The sequence below is a fragment of the Oncorhynchus nerka genome, linkage group LG7 (assembly GCF_034236695.1).
Source record: "Oncorhynchus nerka isolate Pitt River linkage group LG7, Oner_Uvic_2.0, whole genome shotgun sequence".
NCBI lineage: Eukaryota > Metazoa > Chordata > Actinopteri > Salmoniformes > Salmonidae > Oncorhynchus > Oncorhynchus nerka.
The window spans coordinates 43,817,232-43,842,261 of NC_088402.1; the positions used below are offsets into that span (position 1 = coordinate 43,817,232).

The 25,030-nt window shown below is 40.9% G+C and overlaps 1 pseudogene; it reads right to left on the reverse strand.

The window, feature by feature from the left end:
- Positions 1-24,289, reverse strand: part of LOC115131752 (dolichyl-diphosphooligosaccharide--protein glycosyltransferase subunit STT3B-like) — an 84,532-nt pseudogene extending 60,243 nt beyond the window's left edge.
- Positions 24,290-25,030: the final 741 nt, after the last annotated feature.

The window sequence follows — 25,030 nt, forward strand, 5'->3', positions numbered from 1 at the left end:
GGGCTTTACAGCCTTTGATTGCAGTGCCTTTTTTTATATAACACACATATATAGGCTGGGTGGGGGATGGGCACAAACAGCAAAAGGAAACCAGGGAAAATGTTGCATTTGAAAACGTGCCATGAGATTATACAACGAGTAATGACTAAAGTATCAATGGGGTTTTATACCAAGGAATTCGGGAAGATTTGATTTTGAAACCCATTCCAGTCAGGCAGACATACAGGGGACGACATGTTGCACAATGATGGTGCTTACAGAACCCGTTTTGGCAGAGTTAAATAAAATGTCCTGTGTTGATTCGCTTAACAAAAATAAGACTTTTGCAGCACTCAAGACCTTTGTAAGCGGGGAATAGATTCTTGCGACAGCGAGTACGGTTACATGCGCACAATAATGCGATTGCGTATAGTCCAATAAATATAAATAGATCCAAATGTTTACATGCTTTGCGAGAAGAACGATTTCACTAATAATCCTGTTTACATGGACACGTCTGAAATCAGGCTACCGGTGGCTCTTTGATAAATGCAGGAAACCCCAATCAAAACAACAAACGTAAGTTATTTTTGGGAAGCATATTTGATTGAGTTCGATGTGCTAAAAAAAAAAAAAAAAGGTTTTTAATAAAAGTAAAAGCTGAAATATTTAAACGTAGGACAAAAGATGAAAAGAAACTGAAATTAAAAAAAATACATCCTAAAAGGAAAAGCATAGCTAAAAAGGACTGTAAAACATGTCCACAGTTTCAGACCCCCATCAGGTTGTCTGGCAGGCTATTCCAGAGGCATAATAACTAAATGTTGCCTCTCCATCCTAGGCTTTGGGATAGTTAAAAGGCCAGCGCCAGAGGACCTGAGGGACCTACTGAGTACATAACTTAAAATCATATCTGACATGTATTGTGTAGCACAATTGTGGATTGATTTAAATACCAATAGAAGACTTAAAATTAATTATATATATTTTTTAAACTCAGCCAGTGCAAAAATATTAAAACCAGTGTAAATGTGTGCTCTCCAACTGGTCTTGGTCAGTACCCACGCTGCAACATTCTGTATGTTTTGCAGTTGACCAATGGCTTCCAATCAAGTTGTAGAAACATCTCCAGGATGATCAATGGAAACAGGATGCAATGGAGCTCAATTTCAAGTCTCACAGCAAAGGGTCTGAATACTTATGTAAATAAGGTATTTCTGGGGGGTTTTTAAGTGTAAAAACCTGTTCTCGCTTTCTCATTATGGGATATTGCATGATGAGGGGAAAACAATTTAATCCATTTTAGAATAAGGCTGTAACGTAACAAAATGTGGAAAAAGTCAAAGGGTGTGAATACTTTCAGAATAGACCGTCTGCCAGCTGCTTGCGCTCTGAATATCATAACGGACCTGCAACTGACTTTCTCCACTTCCGCTCTGCCTTTCTGCAATCTCTTTAAAGTCATTTGTTTCTTCACAAATCCAAGGTGCTTCCTGTTCGGATGTGACTTTTCTCAACCACGGGATCAACGGTTGCCCTTAATTTGGTATTAAAGTGAACTAAAATCACCACAAGGAGGAAGGCAGAAGTATTGGTCATACACTCAATAAAACCTGTAGTAACTTCAGAGGTAAGGTAGGGTAATACTGAACACATTATGAAACACTGTGCTATGGGCAACAAGGTAGTAAAAAAAAAAAAAAAGTGGTGATCAGATAAAGCAACATCAGTAAGAGTGGCGTTACAGGCTGATGACAGCCATGTTTCGGTGAGAAACATGCAAGCAACTGCGCTAATGAGGTCATTCAAAAAAAAGGTATTACTTTTGGTTGCTCTAAAATGTTAAAAAATATATATAAAATAGTGTCATAGTCAATGAGTGTGGGCCACTGCCCCTGGAGCATCTGCCTCGGGGTAACCAACGGAATAACAACCAAATGATTAACGTTACAACCACATTTCTGACCATCTTCAATCTATCAGAATGGTAGGCGATGTCAGTGTATAAACTCACTAGAAGGCGGAGTTAAAGGAACATAAAGTTTGTTATTGTGAGTCACCTACATTTGTGTGAAAACTTTTTCTAAAGACGCATACATTTCAGTCTTTCCGAACTCACTTCACTCACACTAAAGATGGAGGCTTACTTGGCTTGAAACCACACACACACACAGCCAATCAAAAGGGTCAGTCCATCCTATGGAGTTGGAAACCGTAGAGGGGTCATTGCAGACACGGGGGATTATGAAACTTGGGGCATTGATTAGCATTTGGAAAGCAAATACATTTCACATCTCAAAGACAAATGAAATTGAAGAACTGACTGAGCATTTATGTTATTTATCAATTTCAGAAAATCAATTTCAGGCTGCAGAGAAAGTGGCAAAATAAAATGGACATTATGTAGGTGTTTCTGCTTGTAAAAGAGATATCAAAACTAAGACAGTCAGAAAGACCGAACTGTTTAAAAAAAGAAATATATATATATATATCAAAGAGATTGCAGCCAGGGGAAACTAATTATGATAAATAAACCTTGAGAAAAATAGAACAAATATATGTTTATTGAAAGCTCAAAGCAAGAACTTGCTGATTTGTGGCCATATTTGCACGTACCCCAGGGGGTATGCTCAATGCCGTCGGGGGTACGCCAAATGTTTATTTATATTTTCCAACGGGGCTATACATTTGGGTGAGTTCCCGCCCAAGTAGCCTCATTTCAGTGCCAAAAATTAAACCATCTAGTGTTCAGTGAAGTAACACCAATGTCAAATACAGGTAGCCTAGTCAAATAATTAACATCCAATCACATTAACCGTTACCCTCGCGGGAATTCCACTAACGTATGTAGCCAAACGTAGCTGCCGCCCATGTTGATATTTGTAGCTCCTGCCCATTCAGTTTGCTCAAAAATTGATACATGTTTTTTTTAAAGTAAGGCCCGCATTCAGAGACACATACCAGCAGCACTACACAAGTTCTGCTTCCACAAGCACACCCAATGCTAGCATCAGTTATTCTACATGTTGTTAGCCCAACTAGCATGGACACTGATAGTTGGCTAAGGTCCTGGATGACTTCTTTTGATTTTCCCATGTCAAGAAAAGAGGCACTGAGTTTGAAGGTAGGCCTTGAAATACATCCACAGGTACACCTCCAATTGACTCAAATGATGCCAATTAGCCTATCATTTTCAGGAATTTTCCAAGCGGTTTAAAGCCACAGTCAACTTAGTGCATGTAAACTTCTGACCCACTGGAATTGTGACACAGTGAATTATAAGTGAAATAATCTGTCTAAACAATTGTTGGAAAAATTACTTGTGTCATGCACAAAGTGGATGTCCTAACCAACTTGCCAAAACTATAGTTTGTCAACAAGAAATTTGTGGAGTGCTTGAAAAACAAGTTAATGACTCCAACCTATGTAAACTTCAACTGTATGTGTGTGTATATATTTGTTACATTTATGGGAGGTCAATTAAGGAAGACATCCTCTTCTGCAAACAAGGACAACAGGAGAGGATATTTTTAAAGTACTGAACAGCTTTGTGACATCAAATGGACTTTGGTGGTCAAGATGTGTTGGTATCTGTACTGATGGTGCAAAAGCCATGACAGGGAGACATAGTGGAGTGGTAACGCAAGCAGTTGCTCCCGACGCCACTTAGATACACTGCAGCATCCACCGAGAGGCTCTTGCTGCCAATGGAATGCCTGACAGTTTGAAAGACACTATAGTGAAAATGGTTAACTTTGTTAAAGCAAGGCCCCTGAACGCTCGTGTATTTTCTGCACTACGCAATATGGGCAGCGACCATGTCACGATTTCACAACTGCTTGCGTTACCACTGCCCTGGTTATCAGGCGGCAAAGTATTTACACATTCTTGGGAATCGAGACAAGCTTAAAGTTTTTACTGAACATTTTCACTTGTCTGACCACTTTCATGATGACAAGTTTCTCACATGACTGGCTTATCTGGGTGATGTTTTTTCCTCACCTGAATGATCAGAATCTAGGACTACAGGGACTCTCCACAACTATATTTAATGTGCTCTAGATACATGAGCACTCAATGATCCTACCGACCAAGGATCCATGTGCTCTGTTGACCAGAGCTCTCGGCCTGTCTGCTCCCCGCCTGCTTTGGTCTGTCTCTCCCATTATTGTAGAGATGCCCTCACCACTTTCTCTCTCTCTCCCTAGACCTTTGCTCATCTACATCGCAGATTTTTTTTTGATCAGCGATTGAATTATTTGATTAGTGACTTTTAGGGCATTTAACAAACATGATGCCGTTGTTCATTTTGCTGGTGTCTACCCTTGGCTTTTACAATGTTGGCGATACTTTTAGAGCCCGTTGCACTGTGAATGGGGAAATATATGATTGTTTCTCCCTCGAGTATTGTGAGAAACCTCACGCTTGCTCCGGAAATGCACATGAGAACTATGCACATTTCTCCCGAACAATATGGGAGAAATCGGACTCTTGCGCTTACATGTCAAGACTGTTCTTTTGGTACTTAACCATTGTCTCTGGACTTTACATATCCCCTGAAATATGTGGTGTTAGAGACTCTGGTGACTATGGATTCTTGTTCAAGTGCCGTCTGTAACTCCAAATGTTGTAACCCTCAATGTAGACTTGCCATTATCTTGCTGCTTCTTTTGTCTGGAAATGTCTAGTCCTGACATTCTTACCCCTGCCCGAATTAAGTAGTCAGAGTGGCCTGAAGTTTTTGCATATGAATGTAAGAAGTCTTCTGCCGAAGCTTGACAGTTTGTGATTATATGGATAAAAACTGCCGACCCGGATGTATTTATGCTTTCTGAAACCTGGCTTTAAAAAAATCTATTACAGACAAAAAATATTGGCATAAATGGTTACAATGTTTTTCGTACAGATCGTAAATCTCAGGGTGGTGGTGTTGCTGTATATGTGAAAGACAATTTCTCGGTGGTCGTTCTGACTTCTGTTACTAAACCTAAGCAATTTGAATATCTGTCTTTGAACCTTGGCTCATCTTTAAATATGGTTGTCTCTTGTTGTTATAGACCTCCATCTGCTACTGTTGGCTCCCTGGATTGTATTTTCAAATTGCCATCACAGAATGTCAATTCTGAGTTTGTCCTGATGGGTGATCTGAAATCAGGACTTTCTAGCATCTAGCTCTGCTCAATTTAAAATTCTGTGCAATACATACAATCTCACTCAGATTGCCAACAGTGTAACTAGGTTGAATATAAAATATCCTCTGAAATCCTCTTTGATTTGATCTTAACCTATAGTCATCATTTTAACCTCTTTCAGCTAGGGGTTACTATTTTTATGTTTGGAAAAATAATGTTCCCAAAGTAAAACGGCCTATTTCTCAGGCCCATATGCTAGAATGTGTATATAATTGACAGATTAGGATAGAAAACACTAAAGTTTCCAAAACTGTCAAAATATTGTGAACTGATATTGCAGGCGAAAACGTGAGGAAAATCAAACCAGGAAGTGGTTTGTATTTTGAAAGCTCCATGTTCCATAGCCTGCCTTCGATCCATTTAAAGGGATATCAACCAGATTCCTTTTCCTATCGTTTCCTCAAGGTGTCAGTCTTTAGACATAGTTTCAGGCTTTTATTTTGAAAAATGAGCGAGAAAGATATCGCGTCATGTGTTCGCATGAGTTTTGCTTGCGCAACAGAGCTTGGGCAGCCATTGTCTCTCCCTCTCCTACTGAAAAAGACAGTCGCAGTTGATATATTATCGATTATATATTTTTAAAACCTGACGATTGATTATAAAAAAACGTTTGACATGTTTCTGTGGACATTACGGATACTATTTGGAATTTGTCTGAGTTGTCGTGACCTCTCAAGCCTGTGGATTTCTGAACATAACGCGACAAACAAATAGGTATTTTGGATATAAAAATAATCTTTATGGAAAAAAAGGAACGTGTGTGTAACTGGGAGTCTCGTGAGTGAAAACATCTGAAGATCAAAGGTTAGCGATGAAATGTATTGCTTTTCTGATTTGTGACCAAGCTACTTTGATGCTAGGTGTTCATAATGTTTTGTCTAGTGATCGATAAACTTACAAACGCTTGGATTGCTTTCGCTGTAAAGCATATTTTCTAAATCTGACACGACAGGTGGATTAACAAAAAGCTAAGCTGTGTTTTGCTATTTTGCACTTGTGATTTCATGAATATAAATATTTTTAGTAGTGTTATTTGAACGTGGCGCTCTGCAATTCAGCGGTTGTTGATGACGGGATGGGTAGCGCCAAGAAGTTAATGCTTCTGGTATTTTTGCAAATGACATAAGTGATCACGGCGCTATTGCCTGTGTGAGAGACGGTAAAATTTCAAAATTCTCCACGTGTTAATACGAAAAGAAACTGGAAGCGGCTTGATATTTAAGGTTTTTTACATGATGTATCTAGCATTGAATGGAATGGAATTAATCCCCGATGTTGAACTAGCCTTTTCTTACTTCCACAGCGCATTCCAGGATGTATGCAATAGGCATGCCCCTTTTTAAAAATTCAGGATTAAGGGCAGAGAGAACCCTTGGTTTACTAAGGAACTTACAAGAATCATAAGGGAACAAAATGCTATGTGGTCTAAAGCAAGAGGGACTGGTTTGGCAGATGATTGGAAGGCTAATTTATGGCTGCAGGGGCAGTATTGAGTAGCTTGGATGAAAAGGTGCCCATATCAAACGGCCTGCTCCTCAGTCATAGTTGCTAATATTTGCATATTATTATTAGTATTGGACAGAAAACACTCTGGAGTTTCTAAAACTGTTTGAATGATGTCTGAGTATAGCAGAACTCATATTGGCAGGCAAAATCCTGAGTTGAAATCAAAACAGGAAGTCAGAAATCTGAGCTTGTATGTATTCACCAGAGTCCAATGAAATCCCCTTGAGATATGAATGATGTTGCACTTCCTAGGGGTTCCACTAGATGTCAACCATCAATAGATACTATAATGGGGCTTCTATGTTGTTGTGGGAGTGAATGAGAGCAGAATATATCAGCTGTCCATCAAGCAGCTATTTTTATTTTGATTTGATTTTGATCCCACTTGCGTTCCATTGCTCACGAAGACAAGAAAGAATACTCCGGTTGGAACTTTATTGAAGCTATATGTTAAAAACATCCTAATGATTGATTCTGTACTTAGTTTGAAATGTTTCTTCGACCGGTAATATCACTTTTTGAAGTTTTTGTCCGATATAACGCTGACCAGAATTAGCGTTTGGATATGTATACCAAACGCTCTAACAAAAGAAGGTATAAATAACGAACATTTTCGAACAAAACAAAACATTTATTGTGGACCTGGGATTCCTGGAGTGCTTTCTGATATAGATAAAAAGGGAATATTTATCATGTAATTTCTTGTTTATCTTGACGCCATCTTTGCGGCTGTGGTGTTTTTAAATTGAGCGCCGTCTCAGATTATTGCATGCATTTCTTTTTCCGTAAAGTTTTTTTGAAATCTGACACAGCGGTTGCATTAAGGAGAGGTATATCTATAATTCCATGTGTATAACTATATTATCATCTACATTTATGATGAGTATTTCTGTTGAATGATGTGGCTAGTGAATCTAACGCACCAATGTAAACTCATATTTTTTTTAATATAAATATGAACTTTATCAAACAAAACATGCATGTATTGTGTAACATGAAGTCCTATGAGTGTCATCTGATGAAGATAATTCAAGGTTAGTGATTAATTCTTTATTTCTGGTTTTTGTGAAGGCTATATTTTGCTGGAAAATGGCTGTGCTTATTGTGGTTTGGTGGAGACCTAACATAATCGTTTGTAGTGCTTTCGCTGAAAAGCCTATTTGAAATCGGACACTTTGGTGGGATTAACAACAAAAACATTTTTAAATTATATAAAACACATGTATGTTTTAGGAATTGTAATTATGAGATTTCTGTGGTTTGAATTTTGGAGCCCTCTATTTTCACTGGTAGTTGTCATATCGATCCCTGTATCGGGATTGCAGCTATAACAGGTTAAACGTCTTTGAAATATGGGTTGGTAATGATCCGTAAAATGAAAGCAGACCACTACCTGAAATCTACTAAACACAATTTTAATAATCCAGCCAAATTTTGGCAAGCAGTGAAAGGTTTGGAGTGCAGAAAAGATACACAGCTTCCTAAAGAATTGTTGGTTGACTCACAGATTGCAACTGAGAGAACCTCCATTCTAAAAGCCTTGAACCAGCATTCTTTAGATGCAGGCAGTTTATTTGAAAAGGTCAAAGGTATAATTGAGCCCCCCATACAATTTACCCAACACCCCTGTGCACTCCTTCACCAGGTTCTCCTTTTCATCCTTCTGTTTCAGAATTGTGTAAAGCCCTGAAAGAAATTGATTTAAAAATCCCCTGGCCCTGATGAACTAGACCCCCGCCTCTTATACCTAGCTGCAGACATCATTGCTCCCCCTTAACATGTATTTTTAAACTTATGCTTGATGTTAAGGAAATCCCCAAGTTATGGTATTCTGCATTTGTACTGCCTCTACTGAAAGGTGGAGATCCCTCGCTACTTGACAACTATTGACCCATATCAAAATTGTCTGTACTGTCAAAAGGTACTTGAGTCCTTAGTAGGCAGCTAAAGACCTACTTCCAAGAAAGCATCTTAAGTGGAATGCAATCAGGTTTTAGGTCTGGCCACAGCACTGTTTCAACATTCAAGGTTTTAAATTACATCCACTGTGCTCTTGATAAGAAGTTAGATTGGGTGTCTTTTTATTGATTTGTCGAAGGCTTTTGACACAGTGGACCATGCTGTGTTAGTGCAAAGGTTAAAATGTTGTGGAATTACTGGTCATGCTCTAGATTGGTTTATAAATTACCTATCAAAATCGTACACAATTTGTAATGGCGGATGGTTGTAAATCTGAGTACATAGAGGTGTGCTCAGGTGTTCCGCAAGGTTCTATTTTAGGCCCACAGTTCATTTTGTATATCAACAACATTGGGGATCTTATTGAAACAGCGGATGTTAATTTTTATGCAGATGATATTGTTCTTTATTCAAGTGGTAGTAGTTTATCTTTAGCTTTTGAAAATGCCCAAAGAGCATTTAACATACAACAGAATCCGTATGATTTAAAGCTGATTCTAAATTCAGGTAAAACAAAAATGCATGGGATTTTCAAATGCCAGGCATGTTACTATAAGGCAAGTTAAAGTATACAAATATTTGGGTGTGGGTGAGCTTCACTGTGCATGTAGAGAACTTGAGGAAGCTCAAGCTGAAAATAGGATTTTATTACCGGCATACGGCATGTTTTTCTTTTGAGGCCAGGAAGGAGCTGGTACGATGTACATGACTGTCTATTAGATAGACAATTGTGATCTCTACAGCGCTGTTGGCTGGTCGTCACTGACCTTGCGTAGGCTTAAACACTGGTATACACTGATTTAAGGCCATATTGGGTCAAATGCCATTCTTTTCTTTTTTAGTCAGGTCAGTAAATAAATATCAATTACAGTCCCATTCTGATTTGCTTCTAACAGTACCAAAAATTAGAACAGGTCATGGTAGAAATAGTTTCAGTTACTTAGCACCGTGGTCCTGGAATTCTCTCCTGAACATTTTAAAATGTGATCTAGTTTCGTTGGCGGAGTATATATATATTATAGAAGAGTGTAATTGTTTTTAGGCCAGCTGTTTTTAGTCAAGATGTGTTTTTAATGTAAAATGTGTTGTACCGTAAGTGTGTTTATAGTTTATGTATGTAAGTTGTTGTCCTGTCTGAAACGTTGTTCCCTCTGCTGCTATTGGACCTGGTCTCTCTTGGAAAAGAGATATTATCTTAATGAGAAAAAACCTGTAAATAAAAAGGTCAAATAAAAAATATTCAATGTGCGGGACAAAATTGAGGCTATTATTAAGAAGTGGTAGCCAATGTGTCTGCATTACCAAGGACAATACACAGGTCTTTCCATTATTGATTTATGTGCAAATGAACTCAAGTTTACGGGATGGGATTAGGCAAAGCACCGGAGTTAAGTGCGCAATTATGCAGGTACTTTCCCGAAACAGATGACAAACTGGATTCGTTATCCCTTTCATGCCCTGCCTCCAGTCCACTTACCGATATCTGAACAAGAGAGCCTCATCAAAAGCGGTTCTGTGAAAATTGAAATCAGAAGCCACTGCCAAATTTCTGGATTGGGCTGCGTTAAGAATATCCTGCCTTGGCAAATCGCACTGTTAAGACACTGATGCCCTTTGCAACCATGTACCTATGTGAGAGTGGATTCTCGGCCCTCACTAGCATGAAAACGAAATACAGGCACAGACTGTGGAAAAAGATGTAAGACGGAGACTCTCCAATACAACATTGCAGTTATGTGCATCCTTTCAAGCACAACCTTCTCATTAACCTGTGGTGAGTTATTCACCATTTTCGATAAACAAAATCAGGTTTTATATGTAAGATGGTTAAATAAAGAGCAAAATTATTGATTATTATTATTATTATTATTATGTGCCCTGGTCCTACAAGAGCTGTCACTTCCCACAAGCCAGGTTGTGACAAACTCACTCCATCTTATGTTTAATAAATGTATTGTCTAGTGTGTGTGTGTGTTGCAGGCTTACAATGACGTCAAAACATTATAGAGCACGCTGACACTGATGCTAGAGGAGGTACACAGCTGGAGGTTGAACGTTTGAAAGGGTACAGGACTAAACAGTTTGGGAACCACTGCTATAGAAGATCTGTGGCACTGACAGTCATTAGAAGCAAGTCACAAGGAGACAATTTACTTTCCGTTTGCTTTTCAAAGGACAGGATGAGAAGAGAAATGTGGCAGTTCAGGGCACTGATTAAAACTACACAATTGCAAACACCAAGAAAGAAGCCGGTGAATATCAAAAAGGAGATATACATTTTATACAGCAGTCTGAACTAACCTATTGTAAAATGTAGTGAACTGCATATAAAGTGATATCATTGAAGGAAGGCTATTAAAATCAAACAAAACATTCAAATTGGATATTAAATAGCCTCTTGTGGATTTGAGGGGCTCGTCTTTAGTGTTAATTCGTTGCTAGTGATAATTGTTTTGCTCGGACTCCCATTTCCTTTCACCTCTGAAGTCTGGAAGGTGAATGTCAAGCACACCCCTCCCTCCTGTTCCCATCATCCTTTACTCACTGCCCTCTACCTCTCCTTCCATATGGATGTCCTATGAGGGCTGATGTCTATCCTGGGTGACCATGTCCTTGAGTGTCTGTCAATGTTTTGTAAACCTGAAACAAAGACGTGACGTGAGAGCGACATTCTATAAAGCCATCTCTGTTCAATGCATTTGGGAAGGAACTGGAACACACTACTTGAACAGTGGCGGCGGTTGGACTGAACACGAGGCAGTGGCAGAGCTAAAATGGGCAAGGCGCCTCTATAGCCGTGCCAAGAGGATACTGTGTGCATACAGACAGCAGCAGAAACTGAGACGGTACCCATCTCCAGAGAACATAGTACATCAGCCCCCATAAAAATCTCCCTGCCTCTGCCATACCTCAGGCGGCAGGACCAGATATGTCAAGCAGCCAGCTGGCCAATCAGCTTGTCAGGGAACCAGCCAAAGGGCCTATCAACAACCCCAGAGAATCAGTGAGCTAATCTGCTAGCAAAATCCACCAGTCACTAGGGCGGAATCCAGATTTTCATACGGTCATACCGTTTCTGTACCATACCAGGGTATATGGTATTACTGGAAGTGCACACGAGGGACGCCATTTCAAAGAAACAGTGCATTTGGAAGTTATTCAGACCCCTTGACTTCTTCCACATTGTTATGTTACAGCCTTATTCTAAAAGAAATGTAATTGCCACCCCAATCTACACACAAAACCCCAGAATGACAAAAAAAAAAAAAAATTGTGCAAATGTATTAAATAAAGCATTTCCATAAGTATTCAGACCCTTTAGTCAGTACTTTATTGAAGCACCTTTGGCAGTGATTACAGCAAAGTTTTCTTGGGTGTGACACTACTAGCTGGGACCTTATATAGACAGGTGTGTGCCTTTCCAAATCATGTCCAAACAATTTAATTTACCACAGGTGGACTCCAATCAAGTTGTAGAAACATCAAGGCTGATCAATGGAAACAGGATGCATCGGCGCTCAATTTCTGGTCTCATAGCAAAGAGTCTGAATACTGTATGTAAATAAAAAAGGTCTGTTAAATGTTTCATAAATTTGCTAGAATTTCTAAAAACCTGTTTTCACGTCATCATTAGAGAGGATTGTGTATAGATTGATGAGGGAAAACTATTGAATCCATCTTACAATAAAGCTGTAACATAAAATGTGGGAAAGGGGAAGGGGTCTGTATACTAGAAAAGCAAAAAAATAAATACAATTTTAAAAAGTGGCGGTGGGACAAAATGGTGCCGTAAGGGATAACACTTTCAGCGATCTCCCGTGGCATTCATTAATTTATGTTTAGAATCATTTTCTTGCCTACAATAAGTCTGGACGGCTATTTCTCAAATTTTCCGACAGCAGAACTACTAAGAACTCGACCAAAACCACCACCCCTGGAGCTAACTAAAGTTAGCGAAGCTAACATCATTGCGGATCCAATGATGCATTTCGCTACACTCGCTACACTCGCATTAACATCTGCTAACCTGCTAACCATGTGTATGTGACAAATAAAATATGATTTGATTAGGCACAATGGACCTGGTGATTCAAAGGATGTTGGATAACTAGAAATGCACAATATACTGGATCGGTAGATATTAGATAAAAATGCCTAGTTTAACGCTGATGTTAAAAGCCGAGGTCAAAGCTACCGTGCATACCTAATATAAAATGTAGGTACATGACGTAATGATGCCACGTAAAATTTTGCCCACACAATGTCTGCTGTGTGGATCGAGCAGTCATTTGAAAAGGGTAAGAAAATTTCAGAGACAACTCAAAAGGCAAAATCCATTAAAGCCAAGATAATGGACTTCATTGCCCTTGACAATCAACCGTTCTGTCGTGAGCGATGTTGGCTTTCGCCGACTGGTCGAGTAACTGTACACACTACCAAGTGTGCTATTTTTCAGATGTTGCCCTACCGGAGTTACAGTAATAGGCCCTCATTAAGGGCCGTAAGTCATGCAACAATAAAATGTGTTGAAGTTTTATATGATGACCCTCAGGCTGCTGTCCTTACTAATGGGCTACGGTCAAATAGCGTCGCTGCACACAGAGTTACCGGACATGGCTGCCTTTTGTCCCCTCTCCTATTTGCACTCGCTATGGAACCACCGGCTGAGACCATCGGCGTAATGCCTGCTATACAGGGCCTGCTCATTGGTGACGTTCGTCATAAAATAAGCTTGTCCACTGAGGATACTTGGATATTCATCTCTAGACCCAAGACTGCAATTACATCTCTTGTTAATATTAAATGATTCAGTGAATTCTCAGGCTACAAGATTAACTTAACTAAAATTAGAGGCTGTGCCACTTGGTAGCCTTCATTCTGTACCCATTACCTCTACCCCCCTTTCCTTTTAAAATAGTCTCCCTCAGGTTTCATGTATCTGGGTATATTTGTAACTCCTAAATTCCAGCAAATGTACAAAGCCAATTTTGTTCCCTTGTTTGATACAATAACACAGGATATGGAGCACAGGAACTATTCTGATTTCATGGTTGGGTAGAATATCACTCTTGAAAATGAACATTTTACCTACTTCACCCAATCCAAATGATCCCAGTCTGACTCTTTAATAAGGTAGCAAACGATGTAATTGGCTGGCTACATTTCCTCATGTGGAGTAAATGCAAGCCAAGACTTAAGATGGCAGTTTTGCAGCTGCCAGGCTCTGGGGGTGGGGGGGCTTGAATCTGCCTAATAGTAGGCTTTATCAGTGGTGTGCCCACCTATGTTATATTTCTGAATCACAAATGACTCATCTATTCGTTTAGACATTGAGACTTCTTCAAAATACCCCTTACAGGATCTTTTATTTTTCAGAATTTAAGTCTAAAGGATCACTGCAATAACCCCATTATGCTTAACACACTGAAATCATGGACGTAAGTTCAACGTTTTTTGGGAAGGTCCAAACTAACCTCTGCTCTTACCCAAATTCTTAACAACCCCGATTTTGGTCCAGGATTGCTGGATGTTGGCTTTTAACTTTTGACTTAATAGGGGCATACGCAGACTAAATGGTTTATTTGATGATAAGTTTGTCATTTGAGCAGATGGTTGAGAAATATCGACTCCCAAAGCAGGACTTTTTCCCGCTTTCTACAAGTAAGACATATTTTGAAGAGCACCACCTTGATTGGCAACCATGATGTGTCCGTCATTGAAAGAAAGACATTTTCCTTTGTGGGGAAAAAAAGCTACGTTTGTTTTGATGTTTTGAGGTCCTTTTCTACTGTTGACACAGAGGGTGAAACGAGTGTGGGAGAAATAATTGTCTGTTACTATTGACGAAGAGATGTGGGAGGACATTTGGAGATTTACAGATATTGTTTTTGCATCCGTACCAGAGCAATCCAGTTCTTCCAGGTCTTCCAGTTCTTCGAAAGCCAAGTCAACAAACAGATTACCGACCATTTCGAATCTCACCATACATTCTCTGCTATGCAATCTGGTTTCAGAGCTGGTCATGGGTGCACCTCAGCCACACTCAAGGTCCTAAACAATATCTTAACCGCCATCGATAAGAAACATTACTGTGCAGCCATATTCATTGATCTGGCCAAGGCTTTCGACTCTGTCAATCACCACATCCTCATCGGCAGACTCGACAGCCTTGGTTTCTCAAATCATTGCCTCGCCTGGTTCACCAACTACTTCTCTGATACAGTTCAGTGTGTCAAATCAAAGGGCCTGTTGTCCAGACCTCTGGCAGTCTCTGGGGGTGCCACAGGGTTCAATTCTTGGACTGACTCTCTTCTCTGTATACATCAATGAGGTCGCTCTTGCTGCTGGTGAGTCTCTGATCCACCTCTACGCAGACGATACCATTCTGTATACTTCTGGCCCTTCTTTGGACACTGTTAACAACCCTCCAGGCAAGCTTCAATACCATACAACTCTTCTTCCGTGGCCTCCAATTGCTCTTAAATACAAGTAAAACTAAATGCATGCTCCTCAACCGATCGCTACCTGCCCAACATCACTACTCTGGACGGCTCTGACTTAGAATACGTGGACAACTACAAATGCTTAGGTTTCTGGTTAGACTGTAGGCTCTCCTTCCAGACCCATATCAGGCATCTCCATTCCAAAGTTAAATCTAGAATTGGCTTCCTATTTCGCAACAAAGCATCCTTCACTCATGCTGCCAAACATACCCTTGTAAAACTGACCATCCTACCAATCCTCGACTTCGGCGATGTCATTTACAAAATGGCCTCCAATACCCTGCTCAACAAATTGGATGCAGTCTATCACAGTGCAATCCGTTTTGTCACCAAAGCCCCATATACTACCCACCATTGCGACCTGTACGCTCTCGTTGGCTGGCCCTCGCTTCATACTCGTCGCCAAACCCACTGGCTCCATGTCATCTACAAGACTCTGCTAGGTAAAGTCCCCCCTTATCTCAGCTCGCTGGTCACCATAGCATCTCCCACCTGTAGCACACGCTCCAGCAGGTATATCTCTCTAGTCACCCCCAAAACCAATTATTTCTTTGGCCGCCTCTCCTCCAGTTCTCTGCTGCCAATGACTGGAACGAACTACAAAAATCTCTGAAACTGGAAACACTTATCTCCCTCATTAGCTTTAAGCACCAAATGTCAGAGCAGCTCACAGATTACTGCACCTGTACATAGCCCACCTATAATTTAGCCCAAACAACTACCTCTTTCCCTACTGTATTTAATTTATTTAGCTCCTTTGCACCCCATTATTTTTATTTCTACTTTGCACATTCTTCCACTGCAAATCTACCATTCCAGTGTTTTACTTGCTATATTGTATTTACTTTGCCACCATGGCCTTTTTTTGCCTTTACCTCCCTTATCTCACCTCATTTGCTCACATCGTATATAGACTTGTTTATACTGTATGTTTGTTTTACTCCATGTGTAACTGTTGTTGTATGCGTCGAACTGCTTTGCTTCATCTTGGCCAGGTCGCAATTGTAAATGAGAACTTGTTCTCAACTTGCCTACCTGGTTAAATAAAGGTGAAATAAAAAATAAATACAGATTGCATATAACTCCAAATCACAGACATGCTTTCAGACCCTCATCCTCCTCACCTCAGTGTCTTAAATGTAAGACTGATAAAAGCACCCTAACACATTGTTTACAGTCATGTTCCAAATTTTTAAAAGATACTGGTCAAGTGTTCTGGGTTTTTTTTGGGGGGTCTATGGGTAAAAGGAGGCTTTACATCATCCTTACTTTTGCAGCGAGGAAAAACATCCTCTTACCGCGGATTAGTGAGAGGGTCCGCTCTATTAAAGATTGGCATAAGATACTATTTGAATGGGTGCCACTGGAATATCTGACATGTACATTGCATTCTAAAACGGATCGGTTCGACAAAGTATGGGAACCTTCTCTAAATGATCTAGAAGCTGATTTATCAGCTATTATGCTGCAAGGATTTTCTTGGAACGTATAGTGTCATTCTGAAACAGATCACCACAGTTCTGTGTTGGACCTAACTTCTTTATTTGAACTGAGCTTGTGTTTAATTTCTGTCTGTATGTTCATTTAAAATGTATGTATTGAGAGATGCAATGACGGGGATGGGGAGAGAATGGCGGGGAGAGGAAGATTGTATACATGTACGCGGGTGTGTGTGTCAGTGTGTGCCGTTTCTTTTTGCTCTGTCATCTCAATATGGGTGAAAATTGTGAAATTCCAATAAATAAATAAAAATACTGTTACAAAAACACTTGTGACGCACAAAACAATTTAGGCAACATGGATCGTGATCCAAGAGGGGATAGAATTGGTACCCAGGCTAGAGTCTTTAGTCAACATTCCACTCCGTGTCATTGCTGAAAGGCAAGTCTCTTTGGCAATGGATCAATATGCAGCTGGATTTATGGCAGAGTAGCTCATTGGTTGTTGGAAATAACATTAACAACATGGAGCCTCAAAGAGAGGCAAGTTTTATTTTGAGGCTTAAAAGCCAAGCAAAAGACAGAGGTTGTGGTTGGAATAGCAATATTTAGATGTAACCTGGTAACTTGACATGGACTGGTTTAGTCTGGACAACAAAAAAATGGTTGCTTATCAATATTTGCATAATCTTTGATTGAAAGATGATCCTGATTTGATAGCCGTGAGGGTTAACTCCTCAAGCTCATTAATGATAGAAATGTTCATATTTGAAGATGGCAGAAAATCCAGTCACTTTGCAATGACAAGGAGTGGAATGTTAGCTAAAGATACTGGTACTTAGGCTAGAATGTCTTTGCTGTAACCAAGAAGCTTGACATCTAGTAGCAGCGCAGGTCCTAATCCAGGCACTTGTCATCTCCCGTCTGGATTACTGCAACTCGCTGTTGGCTGGGCTGCCTGCCTGTGCCATTAAACCCCTACAACTCATCCAGAACGCCGCAGCCCGTCTGGTGTTCAACCTTCCCAAGTTCTCTCACGTCACCCCGCTCCTCCGCTCTCTCCACTGGCTTCCAGTTGAAGCTCGCATCCGCTACAAGACCATGGTGCTTGCCTACGGAGCTGTGAGGGGAACGGCACCTCAGTACCTCCAGGCTCTGATCAGGCCCTACACCCAAACAAGGGCACTGCGTTCATCCACCTCTGGCCTGCTCGCCTCCCTACCACTGAGGAAGTACAGTTCCCGCGCAGCCCAGTCAAAACTGTTCGCTGCTCTGGCCCCCCAATGGTGGAACAAACTCCCTCACGACGCCAGGACAGCGGAGTCAATCACCACCTTCCGGAGACACCTGAAACCCCACCTCTTTCAGGAATACCTAGGATAGGATAAAGTAATCCTTCTCACCCCCCTTAAAAGATTTAGATGCACTATTGTAAAGTGGCTGTTCCACTGGATGTCTTAAGGTGAACGCACCAATTTGTAAGTCGCTCTGGATAAGAGCGTCTGCTAAATGACTTAAATGTAAATGTAATGTAATGTAGCCACTAAGCTAGCAAGTTGGCAAACCAAATGCAAAGCTATAGCCCTGAGCTGGATATCATTTGACACATCTTAGATTTCTTATAGTTACAAGCAGTGGCGGTTTTTGCCCCCAGCCCAAAAACAGTATGGAAAATCATACCGTCGGTATTTCGAAGAGAAACCATGGCCTAACCTTCACAATAATCCTTGCATTCACAGTCCGTCGATCAACCTTAAAACTCAAACAGCAGCCTAAGGCCTTCCACAAGCAAGTTTGTAATAAGTTACAGAATAGCTGTAGGCTAATATGAAAATGGATGAAAGACTGAAACAAAACACGCTTAAGCGCTCAGCTTTTTTAACTTCTCAGCCAAGACAGATTAAACACTTGATCTTATTAAAAGCAGCTCTGCTCTAACTAGGCAACCCCATCGGCCTTACAAGAAATTCAATATTAATCTTATAACTTCGGAAAATAACTCCCACTGGATTCCCAGCCCAATGAAAAAAAAAAAAGGAAAAATTCAAAAGATATGCCAATTAGTTTTTTGGACAATTGATTTTCTTTGACCCCTCCACTACCTCCTCCAGCCTGGTTGAATGGCCGTAGACAACTTTTTTTTCTCTGCTTCCTTCCCCCTCGCCCATGAAGGTGCGTTCTCCCATAGTGAAACTGCTGACTCTTGTCAGTCAGTGAAGGTGCCCTTCTGCCCCCACCGACCGATGGCTGTCAGAACTTCTAGCACAATCAGGCCTCCGCCCATCAAGTCCATCCCAGAGAGATGAGCAATATCCCAGATAAAAAGGCAAACGCAGTTGACATTTTTTTTGTTTTGTTTTTAAAGCCGTTGTGGACGTCAAATCCACCGCAAGGTTAATTATTCAGCACTGCGCGAATACGAACCATCCTCTCAGGGAGCAACGAATTAAATCCTATCACCTGGCAACGAGGGACTTGCGTTTTTGTTGTTGTACAGCAGCAGATTAGGTCCCGTAGATTCTGACCATCATTCATGCCCTACATTCTTGCAGTTTCTCTTCACCAGGATGTAAAGGCCAAAGCGAGGAGGAGGCAAAAGTTGAAGCGTAACATTGACAAGCCAGGCGTGCACTCGCTCTACCGAAACTAAGCAATCATTCTGAGAGGATCTCACCTAGGACGGCATATCGGCCAGGACCTGATCTTAATTTATAGACTAAATCAGAAGAGATTCCATATCAAAATGATACCATGCCAGGTTGGAGAGGATTGGCCCATTGTCCATTTGACCAGAGCCAGAACCTTGGTCAACTGCTGTTGAATAATTAATGAAGTCAGACACATCCAACCTTTAAAGACAGTTTCTTTTTTTTAGCAAGCAATGAAAACGTGCATTGTATAGAATATTTTTTTGCCGAAGTGCCATAGCCTATAGCGCTCAACACCCCGCGCATCTAGCAATGAGCTGCTCAAGCATCAAAAAGGACAGCTGGAAAGAGAGGTAGAACATTTAATAGACAAAGTTAGCAAAACAAGCACACTTTCAGAGTCACACCATTAGGTACGCCTATGTATATTTAAATTTGTATAGCAATGGGGGAACGTCAGTGATTGCCAATTCCGTGCAATTAACTCAACCACAATCCCCATCCCGGCTGTGCATAGCGTCGACCATCCTCAGGAACTGCAATGAGGGTTGTATGGATGGGAGGACCTTGTTGCTGTCTGTAGCCAAGAACGACTCCACAAAACCCGTTCTAACACTATTCGCATTCGTAACAAAAATAAAAACAGCACGAGGCTTACTCAATGAGACAGAAGTTGAGGTAGAAATCAACAAAAACAGGAATGCATGTGCTTTGTAGGGGGTTGCCAGATTCCGCAGTGTATATGTGAATGGAATAACCCAAAAACAAACAAATGTTTATATGCCAGCAGGGCTTTTTGTGTTCCCCGATGGCTCCCCTGAGCTCTATGCTCCTTCCTGCCAGCTCAGCGCCTACACGTGCTGCCACAACCGCATACGTCAGCAATATCTCTTCACCCAACGCCCCTGCCCATGGAAGTTAATCATGAGCCTACCATCAAGAGAATTAAGTGTGTACTTGGTCATTACCTCTGTGTTGGGTGTGTGATATGAATTTGGTTATGCCTGGGACTGGAGTCTAACGGAAGCCAGAACAGCACCTTTGGCATTGAAAATGTGCTTCACAGAAACACACAGCGATCTCACAAAGCTGCCCTGTGTCAATACAAGTCCAACAAAAGGTTCCTTTTCACATGTCAATCCAATGATCATCAGGATGAATCTGTGATTTTTATTCGATGAGTCACTTCCAAGAGGTTGGGTAGAGTGATCCAATGCTAAGAACACTAAAGATTCTGAAGCGGTATAGATTCTTTCAACATGAGCACTCACTATCCAGTGTTTAAATGACGCTTTTAATCACACACAAAAAAATAATAATAATCTCCTTGGTTAATTACCCATTTCTTGAGGTATATGCAATTCTGGCCTCTGGCTACATTTGATGATGTAGGCTAAATTCAACTGGAACTCATGAGCCATAGCTCCGGTAGGGCCAAATTCATTGGCGGGCATCAAATCAAGCCTCCTGCCCTGAGCTCCAAACAATGCATTATAGGGATTCTGAACATTTGTTGTACAAAGTTTGCCACCCACTGCAGTTAAATCAGGCACTGCATATTTCATTACCTGTTGGACAGATGGCTGCGGCGGAGATGCTGCAGGGAATAAACGTAGGTTTTGGGATACTCTTCAGCCAAGCCTCTACTAGATGCATCTATCAGAATCAGATCCTCACCACATAACGCATGAGAGTAACTGTTCACGGGGAGTTGCACTCTCCCTGCTTCAAGCAATTTGCTTTGATACATGTACGATGGGGGGGGGGGGGGGGGGGGGACATTGATGACTAAGCCAATAATGAGATCGAATAGCTTGACGAAACAACTCCATTTGGCATATTGTCTGCTGCCGAGGGGGACCTTGAAAACAGGTTCTACCTAGACAGCTCAGAGGCCATTAAAAGTGCATGATACATTTGTATAAAGAAAACGTTGTGCGTTAGGCTGTGTCATAAGAAATACATGAGCACCGGGGTGCTTCTTTATTTATGACTTATGATGCAATGGGGGGGATCACTAAACACCGTCGTCGGGGTGATTTAGAGGACATCTGAAAAGTAGCACCTTTGTCGCATATTTCAAAGAGAAAAGGTAGATAGAAGGGTGATCTAAAGGCTACTCTTTGTAATACCAATTATCACTGATGACTTCTGCCACTCTCACTGCAGCTGGCCTATACACCAAACATGAGATTGCTAGAGAGCTCGGAAAGCATTGCTTCAGTTTAATCCACCTAGGATATCTTCATTTTGGAGGGTAATGAAAGGGTATAGCTGTGGCCTAAGGCCCGAGTGATTCACCCATATAACCTGGGCACATCTGTCCTGGCAGAATAGGGATTGCCGCCTGGCAATAGAGGTGTCATTTCCCCAAAAAGGGTGTGTAGGCCATCGCTTGGACTGCAACCTTGTGGTTTGAGTTTCAGTCAGCTCAATGACGCGCTTGCAATCCCCTCAGTCAGTCATTGCAGCATCTTGACAAGTGAGATGTGCTGTAATTGTTTAAATGATCCAAGGGATGTTTTGTCAGCTGCAATCAATAAAAATATGACACGAGCTTCTAGACGAAACATGACACTGATTGACGTATCCTGGTGTTTGAAAACGGTAGCCTATGGACCAGATAAGGCAAATACAATTGACTATACTATATCTGAAATAACCTGGTCTTAGAGAGCAGGGATGAAGATAACATTGTCATGCCACTCACTGTTCCATCACAAACAATGTTTGCATATTTCAATATTAGCTTGGCACACTGCTGACAAATCCAATCTCCGCATTCTGTTCTCGCGGTCGAGTAAAATGCTCTTGGTGATGTATCGATCACAAGCATTTGGATGCTACATTATTATTATTATTTTTTATATATATATATACACACACACATATATATATATTAAACAGAACAAGGCTCAACACAAACTTGATGTCATGCAAGAGAATTGATTTGAGGAAAGCTCTGAATGAACCCTCTAAGAATAGCAAGAGGGTTACAAAAAAGCTGCTGCTTCAAATAAGACATCCGGAAGAGCTTGATAGATGGGTTAATAATCTTCCCACCGTCCTCAGGTTACCTAGTAAACCACACAGCTAGCTAACCATTTACCATGGAGAGGCTGGGGAGCCATGTGACCACCCAAGGTAGTCCGTTAGGCAGCATATCAGACATATGCCAAAACAATGCAATCCTGTTACATTGGACTTGTCCCAAATGGCACCCTTTTCCCAATATAGTGCACTACTTTTGACCAGGGCCCATAGGGTGTTATTCGGGGCTCACCGCAATTCTACATTGAGTCTCCTTGCAATTTTGCTGAGGAAGTCCTCTGGAGCTATACTTGAAGGTACTTGATACAGACAACACACATATAGGTCTAGGCATCTGACTTTGGGGAAGTAAATACAGGGCTCATTGCCAAAATCCCTTTAAAAGAGAAGTGCACACTAACACTGCCTAGGCAGAGTAACATGCACTTCATCTAAGGTAATGCATTAACTCAGATGTTTCACTTCAGTAGGGGCATTATTGCACCTTGTGCAATCATGTACACTAACCAATACTTAAATGGTGCCACTACAGTAACAACAGTGTGGGTTATTAGCCAATACTCAACATGAAATAAATGCACATCAGCTGTGGTTTTTGAATGGGACACTGCAATGCTGATTTTAAAAAAATGGCAGGGCAGGCAGCCGTTTGGACAGATAGGATTATTCCGCTTATTGTGTGTAGAGATACAAAGAACAAACCCGAGGGCAGACACCCCCTGGCTTCCGGGTTTTAATCCTGCTGTCATAAAATGTGTCACGTTAACTTGATTTGTATTATAAATTGGCAGTGCCCAAATATTCAAGCTGGCCAGTGGCCACATATTCATGTTAGGAGGCCAATAAAATTGTAAAGAGTTGTACTTGCACGTATATGCTAAAGTATCGATAATTACCACAAACGTCGGATGTTTGAGGCTATAAATAAAACTCTAAAAACCTGAGACGCAGATCAACATAGTTGGCAATGTTGTACCCAAAGTGAGAAGTGGCACTGACTGTCCTCTTGGAGCCACGATAACCTCGACTTTGACTAGGATACCCGACTTTGATGAGTGAGTGAATAAAATGAGTGAATGAATGAATGACAAGAAAAATAAAGTTCTAGGCCTATTCCTCATGAGGAAATGTCCAGGAAGTTCTGACTTCAGGACATTGCTTGCATAGCTAATTCAGCTGGCTAAAAATCTGTCAGTTTATTCATAACACTGAGCAAATTGTTGATTTGCAGGTTGTCCCGTGTTAGCTATATAACGGTAGCTGGTTCGTTATTAGCTAGCTCATCATTTTTCAAAGACCGTCCGGGGGAAAGCAGGGAAAGTTTTACAACCGGGAAGTTGTGCGCCATGAAAGTTGGCTACAAAAACAGCATTATGAGGTCAGGGAGACACAGATCACGAGACATTACAATACAGTCAATGAAGCTAGGCATCAACCCATCTAGAACAGCAGCAAACATGACTCCGCTTCTGGCTAGCAATCCTATTGACTAACGCAACCAACGTTAGCTTTGGCTCGCTAGCTAATACTGCAGTTCGCTAACGTTACTTACCATGGATCGAACTCATGGATGATGCTCTCGAACCGGATCACTGCAAAAAGTCTAGAACTGAAGCCTGCCAACCAGGCCAGAAAAAGAATAGTAAACGAGAGTAAGGACTGCCACCCCGCTGGCTGTGCCAGTCCGCCAGAGAGGCCTCCTTTCCCCCCTCCACCCACGGCGTTGGGTCGGCTGTTACCATGCAGCGATCCCCCGGCATTCGGAGACGCTTTGTGCTTGCCGTCCGTGGCTGTGTGCTGCTCCGCCATATTCTGCGTGGTTTGCGGCGTCGGTCGCGTTTGAAAGAGTAGTGAGCACGCTCCACTATCTCCCGCTATTCCCGTACAGCGGCCAAGGTTTTTTGACGTGGTTTAGTGTCCTTATCTTCACTGTGTCCACCGGCTTTTTTTATTCACATTCGTCAGTGACAACCACCATTACATCGCACACGCTCTTGTAAAATGTAATCAGATGGGAGGGAATGGGCGGGACAACAGAAAACCCTGACAGCCTCTCACAGAACGACAGGTACAACAAGGCGGAGCCAAAGACTGCAGAGCGGTTGGATATTCAAAAACCAATCCCGCGCAAGTACTATGATAACAGACCGATTTGATTACCAATGGAATATCAGAACCTACGTAGAACGTTGAAAACCCTGGAAATGTATTTATTTATTTTTTATTATTCATAATACAAAAATCAACTTACATTGCTACATCAAACACGTCTAACAAAACAAAACACAGGTATTAACAAGAAAATACTCAAACATACAAAAAATATCAATAAAATCATTTAAAAAATAAACAATTTTAGTGCAATTGTATTCACTCTGAAAAAAAACGAATTATAATGATTCAGGAAGATGTTATTATAGTTGTTATTTACTAGGGATAATGTCTTAACAAGATCATTAAATTCAATAAAAAAAAATGTGTATTTTGGGATAGAATTTTGGAATTTTTGTTTGTGTATGAAGTATTTGGCAACACGAATTTTAAAAAATCACAAACATGGAACCATGGAAATGTATTGTTTTTTAAAAAATTAAACAGCAAAACATAAACAGAACAGAAGGAGGGATTCCACAAAAAAATAAGAGAACAAAAACGACAAAAACAAAAAATCCACATTATATCGATTCAAATACAGATATGTAGCGAATACATTTTTTTAGCATTTTGTTTTGTATACTTTTTAATGACTCTAA